The sequence below is a fragment of the Chiloscyllium plagiosum genome, chromosome 22 (genome assembly GCF_004010195.1).
Source record: "Chiloscyllium plagiosum isolate BGI_BamShark_2017 chromosome 22, ASM401019v2, whole genome shotgun sequence".
Taxonomy (NCBI): domain Eukaryota; kingdom Metazoa; phylum Chordata; class Chondrichthyes; order Orectolobiformes; family Hemiscylliidae; genus Chiloscyllium; species Chiloscyllium plagiosum.
The window spans coordinates 4,961,674-4,969,676 of record NC_057731.1 but is presented as its reverse complement, the minus strand read 5'-3'; positions in this window follow the sequence as shown (position 1 = coordinate 4,969,676).

The following is an 8,003-nucleotide window of genomic DNA, read 5'->3' as shown; positions in this document are numbered from 1 at the left end:
AGGTTGGTAGGGTGGAAGGTGAGGAGCAGGGGGGTTCTGTCCTTGTTGCGGTTGGAGGGGTTTGGTCTGAGGGCGGAGGTGCGGGATGTGGATGAGATGCGTTGGAGGGCATCTTTAACCACGTGGGAAGGGAAATTGCGGTCTCTAAAGAAGGAGGCCATCTGGTGTGTTCTGTGGTGGAACTGGTCCTCCTCGGAGCAGATCCGGCAGAGGCAGGGTAATTGGGAAAACGGGATGCCATTTTTGCAAGAGGTAGGGTGGGAAGAGGTGTAATCCAGGTAGCTGTGGGAATCGGTGGGTTTGTAAAAAATGTCAGTGTCAAGTCGGTCGTCATTAATGGAGATGGAGAGGTCCAGGAAGGGGAGGGAGGTGTCAGAGTAAATTTAAGGTCAGGGTGGAATGTGTTGGTGAAGTTGATGAATTGCTCAACCTCCTCGCGGGAGCACAAGGTGGCGCCAATGCAGTCATCAATGTAGCGGAGGAAGAGGTGGGGAGTGGTGCCGGTGTAATTACGGAAGATCAACTGCTCTACGGAGCCAACAAAGAGACAGGCATAGCTGGGGCCCATACGTGTGCCCATGGCTACCCCACCTAACATATGCCTCCTTCTCATTCTTGACCAGAACCTCAATATTCATCCACTGTTCTCTATTCCTACCAGCTTTACCCTTCACTCTAATAGGAACATACTGCCTCTGCATTCTCGTTACTTTGTGGGTGGCACGGTGGCACAGTGGTTAGCACTGCTGCCTCACAGCGCCAGAGACCCGGGTTCAATTCCCGCCTCAGGCGACTCTCTGTGTGGAGTTTGCACATTCTCCCCGTGTCTGCGTGGGTTTCCTCCGGGTGCTCCGGTTTCCTCCCACAATCCAAAAATGTGCAGGTTAGGTGAATTGACCATGCTAAATTGTCCGTAGTGTTAGGTGAAGGGATAAGTGTAGGAGTATGGGTCTGGGTGGTATACGCTTCGGCGGGTCGGTGTGGACTTGTTGGGCCGAAGGGCCTGTTTCCACACTGTAAGTAATCTAATCTAATCTAATCTAATCTTTACTTTTGAAAGCCTCCTGCTTACCTGGAAACAATCTACTCCAATCAACTTCTGAAAGTTCCTGTTTCATTCCATCAAAATTAGCCTCTCTCAACTAAGAACTTTAACTTATCTACAAAGCCTATACTTTTCCGTAACGATTTGTAAACTGACAGTTATGATCACTGTCCCCAAAGTGCTCTCCCACTAAACTCCATCACTTGCCCTGCCTTATTTCCCAAGAGATGGCCATGTTTTGTCCCTTCTTGAGTAGATATATCCACTTATTGATAAAGTAAATTTTCTTGAACATATTTAATGAATTCCTTCCCACCCAAGCTCTTAACACTATGGCAATCCCAGTCCATGTTTGGAAAATTAAAATCCCCTACTATTACAACCCCATTATTCTTGCATGTTGCCAAGATCGCCCAACACAATTGCTCCTCAGTTTCCTGCTGATTATTTTGGTGGCTATACTGCAATCCCATCAAAGTTATTCTTATTTCTGAGTTCCACCCATGTAGCTTAACTGGACGATCCCTCAGGAATATCTTCTCAAATCAAAAATGCCACCTCTCTCAACTCCCTTTCTATCCTTCCTATAGCACCATTGAATTAACTCTGCAGTTGGAAACACCTTTGGCATCACATTTTCAAACAAGGAATGAATGGGAAGGAGCTTCTGCTCTGGATGGATTGTGAAGAGAGTTCAGCAACAATGAGGAAAATATTCACACGAGTCCTAACTAGCAAAAGGAAAACACTTCACTATTTCCATGGCTTTATGTAGAATTGCTTTCACCACTCTTTTATAATTTTAGATTGTAGAGACTGCAATATGAAATTACAGACAGTTACTGCATTGACAATCATATACTTCAGTGAGGTAACATGGTGTTGATTTGAATTTCTGACTTCGTGACTTCCAGCACTCTCAAGCAAATACTATCAGTTCCAGGATCCGATATTATCACTAATCACTTATAAAGACACACCCAATCTCTCTCAAACTGCCAGTTCTTTAAATACTGCATACTATCCTTACAAAATTGCATCCCTGGGGACTAAAATCTGCACTGGAGGTAGCAGTGCTGTTAACTCTGCGCTGTTAACTCCTCTGATGTGTTAAATATTTCCACACAAACCCAACATATACAGATGAAAGCAACAAATACTTTTATGAAAGTGACCAAAGCAATACAAGGCAATAATCCTTCCTATTAATCCAATGGGAAAGTCTTTGATTCATCATTTACTCTAACTAATGGTTTAGTTCATGAATCATTGACCATTGACAGACAGAATTTCTTTTATTACAGACTGAATTCAGTCCGTCTCCTCTTTGTAGAGTTGAATGACAAGGTCTCTTCATTTTACACAAACTGGAGATTCAAAAGTTCGTCTCAAGGAATCTGCTGTGTGAAATAATTGCATGTTAATACATGAATTAGCTTCTCCCAGGCTAACACATGAAAGAAAAGATATAGGAACCTTACAGGAGTACAATGCAGATTAAGCAGAATGATGGCAGTGAAAAAGAAACAAAGTACTGGAAATACTGAACAGACCTGATAGCACATGCAGTCATAGAGACGGACAGCACAAAAACAGACCTTTCCATCCAACCTGTCCATGCCGACCAGATATCCCAACCTAATCTAGTCCCATTTGCCAGCACTTGGACCATATACCTCAAGACACTTCCTATTCATATACCCAGTCAGACACCTTTAAAATGTTGTAATTGTACCAGCCTCCACCAATCCTCTGGCAGCTTATTCCATACACACACCACTGCATAAAGAAGTTGCCCCTTCGGCCCCTTTTAAATTTTTCCTCTGTAAATCTAAACCTATACTCCCTAGTTCTGGACTCCCCCACCCCAGGGAAAAGACTTTGTCTATTTATCCTATCCATGCCCCTCAAGATTTTATAAACCTCGAGAAGGTCGCCTCTCAGCCTCCGACACTCCAGGGAAAACAGCCCCAGTCTATTCTGCCTCTCCCTATAGCTCAAATCCTCCAACCCTGGCAACATCCTTATAAATCTTTTCTGAACCCTTTCAAGTTTCACAACATCCTTCCAATAGAACGGAGACCAGAATTGCACACAATATTCCAACAGTGGCCTAACCAATGTCCTGTACAGCCGCAACATGACCTCCCAACTCCTGTACTCAATGCTCTGACCAATAAAGGAAAGCATACCAAACGTCTTCTTCAATATCCAATCTACCTGCAACTCTACTTTCAAGGGACTATGAACCTGCACTCCTAGATCAACACTCCCCAGGACCTTATCATTAAGTGTATAAGTCCTACTCTGATTTACCTTTCCAAAATCCATCACTTCACATTTATCTAAATTAAACACCATCTGCCACTCTTCAGCCCCTTGGCCTATCTGATCAAGAACCTGTTGTAATCTGAGGTAACCTTCTTCGCTGTCCACTACACCTCCAATTTTGGTGTCATCTGCAAATTTACTATACCACCTATATTCACATCCAAATCATTTATCTAAATGATGAAAAGTAGTGGACCCAGCACCGATCCTTGTGGCACTCCACTGGTCACAGGCCTCCAGTCTGAAAAACAACCCTCCACCAGCATTACCTTCAAGCCTGTTCTGTAGCCAAATGGCTAGCTCTCCCTTTATTCCATGAGTCGTGGGAAGAGGTGGGAAAATTCAGCATTATAACTCTGTTTTTCGCTCCATAGATGCTTCCAGTACTGTTTCTTTTCAGATTTCCAGTGTCCACCCTTTTTACTTTTACCCACAGTTGCCTGTTACTCTTAAATACACAGTAGAGTAGAATAGAAAATAATAGAATAGAATAGAATAGCTTTTATTGTCATGTGTACTCAAATGAGTGCCATGAAAATTTTGTCATGTTGCCTCTTGGCACCATCTTAGGTACTGGGTACCTAGGTACAGATACTTTAAGTGTTGTCACAGAATTGAAATAGTAAAAGAAAGATTGACACAGGAATACAGAGTTTAAAAGTCCAGAATGAGAATAAATAGTGTCTTTAAAGTACTCAAGTTATAGTCCTTTTCCAACATGAGTCCGAGCCTGCCGAGATACAGGACACGAGGCCGCGCTGCCTCCTCATGCTGACCTCCAGCCAGGATTCGCTGTACTCCAACTCTGGGGTCTGGTCACAACTTGCTCTGCTACCCATTCCAGGACTCTGCCTGCATTTGCTGTGCTGGTGCTCCAGGACCCAGCCCACACTCGATCTACTGCTGCTCCAGAATTCGGGCCATGCTCACTCTGCAACCACTCTGGGCTCTGGCCGCGACTTGCTTTACTGCCAGCTCCAGGACTTGGCCTGTGACTCACTCTGCTCCCCACTCCGGGACTTGGCTTGTGCTCACTCTGCTCCTGCTCCGGGACTTGGCCCGGAACTCAGTCTGCTCCTGCTTCGGGCTCCAGCCCGTGACTTGCTCTGCTTCCCACTCCGGGCCTTGGCTTGTGCTCACTCTGCTCCTGCTCCGGGACTCAGTTCACGCACTCCGCTCTCACCCGGTCATGACTCACCTCCCTTTGTCTCATCTCCAGGTAGGGTGGCTTTCGAAGTTAGAAGTTGTGGGAAGGGGAAGAAAAACTACTGCAAAGAGGGGGAAAAAAGAAAAGGAAAGGAAAAGGAACTGGTGAGCAGAGAAGCTCCAACTGGAACATTTTACTCTGCCACCATCTTGTCTGCAGTACTCACTGAGTGGCATTAAACAACTCGAGCCTTTGAAGTATCCATGCCACTTGGACAGTTATCTCTGAATTAAAACATGATTGACATAGAAACACAGTAATATTTTCAAAATGTAACTTACTGCAACATGATCAACAGTTTTAGTGGGAACCTGGAATCTGCCTGGGAGACTAGTTGAGAAGGGAAACCTCATTGAAAAGGTAGGGGACCACTTAAAATGTCAAAATATTATCATAGGGGCCAAGTGTTGGAAAGTAGGGCTGGTGTAGATTTAGGGCAGTGTTTTGATGGTTACACTTGATGGGCTGAAGGGCCTCTTCTGTACAGCATGGTTCAATGAATTTTTTTTTTAAGAATGGAAGAAATGGCACTTCAAGCCAACTCCTCCATTCATTAAGACAACAGTCTTTAATTTAATTTACCTGTCTCGCACTTAAACCATTGACTCCCATGTCAATCAAAACTCTGTTTAACTCAGCCTTGAATATATTCAATGATACAGTCTGCTATAAGCTCTGGAGAAGGGAATTCCAAAGCCAAATCCACTTCCCTCAAAACACATTCTCATCACCTCAGTTTTAAATGGAAATTCCCATTTTAAAAATGTTCTACACTAGCTCTACACTCCCCGACAACGGGAAATACCTTCTCAGCATCTATTGTATAAAGTCTCCTCAATATATTATACATTTAATCAAAACATGGCTCCAGCAACAGTCTGAACAATGTCCACCTGCAGGCAGTGCACTGGGGGCTGCACACTTTGCACTTTCAGACAGTGCACTGGGTGCTGCACATTGTCCACATTCAGGCAGTGCACTGGGGGCTGCACTCTGTCCACCTTTAGACAGTGCACTGGGTGCTGCACACTGTCCACCTTCAGGCAGTGCACTGGATTCCGTACACTGTCCACCTTCAGGCAGTGCACTGGGTGCTGCACACTATGCACTTTCAGCAGTGCAGTGGGTGCCGCACACTGTCCACCTGCAGCCTGTGCTCTGGGTGATGTACACTGTCCACAGACTGTCCAGCTGCAGCCAATGCATTGGAGTACTGCACACTGTCCACCTGCAGGCAGTGCACTGGGGGCTGCACACCTTCAGACAGTGCACTGGGTGCTGCACACTGTCCACCTTCAGGAGAGCACTGGGGGCTGCACACTGTTCACCTTTAGACAGTGCACTGGGTGCTGCACAATGTCCAGCTTCAGGCAGTGCACTGGGGGCTAAACACTGTCCACCTTTAGGCAGTGTACTGGGTGCTGCACACTGTCCACCTTTAGACATGCACTGGGGGCTGCACAGTGTCCACCTTTAGACAGTGCACTGGGGGCTGCACACTGTCCACTTTTAGAAAGTGCACTGGGGGCTGCACACTGTCCACCTTTAGACAGTGCACTGGGTGCTGCACACTGTCCACCTTCAGATAGTGCAGAGGGTGCTGCACACTGTCCACCTTCAGACAGTGCACTGGGTGCTGCACACTATCTACCTTCAGACAGTGCACTAGGTGCTGCACACTGTCTACCTTCAGGCAGTGCACTAGATTGCTGCACACTGTCCACATTCAGGCAATGTACTGGATGCTGCACAATGTCCACCTTCAGACAGTGCACTGGGTGCTGCACACTATCCACCTTCAGACAGTGCAGAGGGTGCTGCACACTGTCTACCTTCAGGCAGTGCACTAGATTGCTGCACACTGTCCACATTCAGGCAATGTACTGGATGCTGCACAATGTCCACCTTCAGGCAGTGCACTGGGTGCTGCACACTTTCTACCTTCAGACAGTGCAGTGGGGGCTGCACACTGTTCACCTATTGACAGTGCACTGGGTGCTGCACACTGTCTACCTGTAGCCATTGCACTGGGGGCTGCACACCTTCAGACAGTGCACTGGGTGCTGCACACAATGCACTTTCAGACAGTGCAGTGGGTGCTGCACACTGCCCACCTTCAGGAGAGCACTGGGGGCTGCACACTGTTCACCTTCAGACAGTGCAGAGGGTGCTGCACACTGTCCACCTTTACACAGTGCACTGGGGGCTGCACATTGTCCACCTTATGGCAGTGCACTGGGTGCTACACACTATCCACCAACAGACAGCGCAGTGGATGCCGTACACTGTCCACCATCAGGCAGTGCATCAGGTGCTGTACACTATCCACCTTCAGGCAGTGCAGTGGGTGCTGCACACTGTCCACCTTCAGGCAGTGCACTGGGGGCTGCACTCTGTCCACCTTTAGACAGTGCACTGGGTGCTGCACACTGTCCACCTTCAGACAGTGCACTGGGTGCTGCACACTGTCCACCTTCAGGCAGTGCAGCAGGTGCCATACACTGTCCACCTTCAGGCAGTGCACTGGGTGCTGCACACTGTCCACCATCAGGCAGTGCACTGGGTGCTGCACACTGTCCACCATCAGGCAGTGCACTGGGGGCTGCACACTGTCCACCTTTAAACTGTGCACTGGGAGCGGCACACTGTCCACCTTTAGACAGTGCACTGGGTGCTGCACATTGTCCACCTTCAGACAGTGCAGAGGATGCTGCACACTGTCCACCTTCAGGCTGTGCACTGGGGGCTGCACACTGTCCACCTTCAGGCAGTGCAGCAGGTGCCGTACACTGTCCACCTTCAGGCAGTGCACTGGGTGCTGCACACTATGCACTTTCAGACAGTGCACTGGGAGCTGCACACTGTCCACATTCAGGCAGTGCACTGGGGGCTGCACACTGTCCACCTTTAAACAGTGCACTGGGTGCGGCACATTGTCCACCTTCAGACAGTGCTGCACACTGTCCACCTTTAGACAGTGCACTGGGTGCTGCACATTGTCCACCTTCAGACAGTGCAGAGGGTGCTGCACACTGTCCACCTTCAGGCAGTGCACTAGATGCTGCACACTGTCCACCTTCAGGCAATGTACTGGGTGCTGCACACTGTCCACTTACAGGCAGTGCACTGGGCGCTGCACACTGTCCACCTTCAGGCAGTGCACTGAGGGCTACACACTGTCCACCTTCAGACAATGCAGTGGGTGCCGTATACTGTCCACCATCAGGCAGTGCACTGGGCGCTGCACAGTGTCCACCTTCTGGCAGTGCACTGGGTGCTACACACTGTCCACCTTCAGACAGTGCAGTGGATGCCGACCACTGTCCACCATCAGGCAGTGCAGCAGGTGCTGTACACTGTCCACATTCAGGCAGTGAACTGGGTGCTGCACACTATGCACTTTCAGGCAGTGCACAGGGT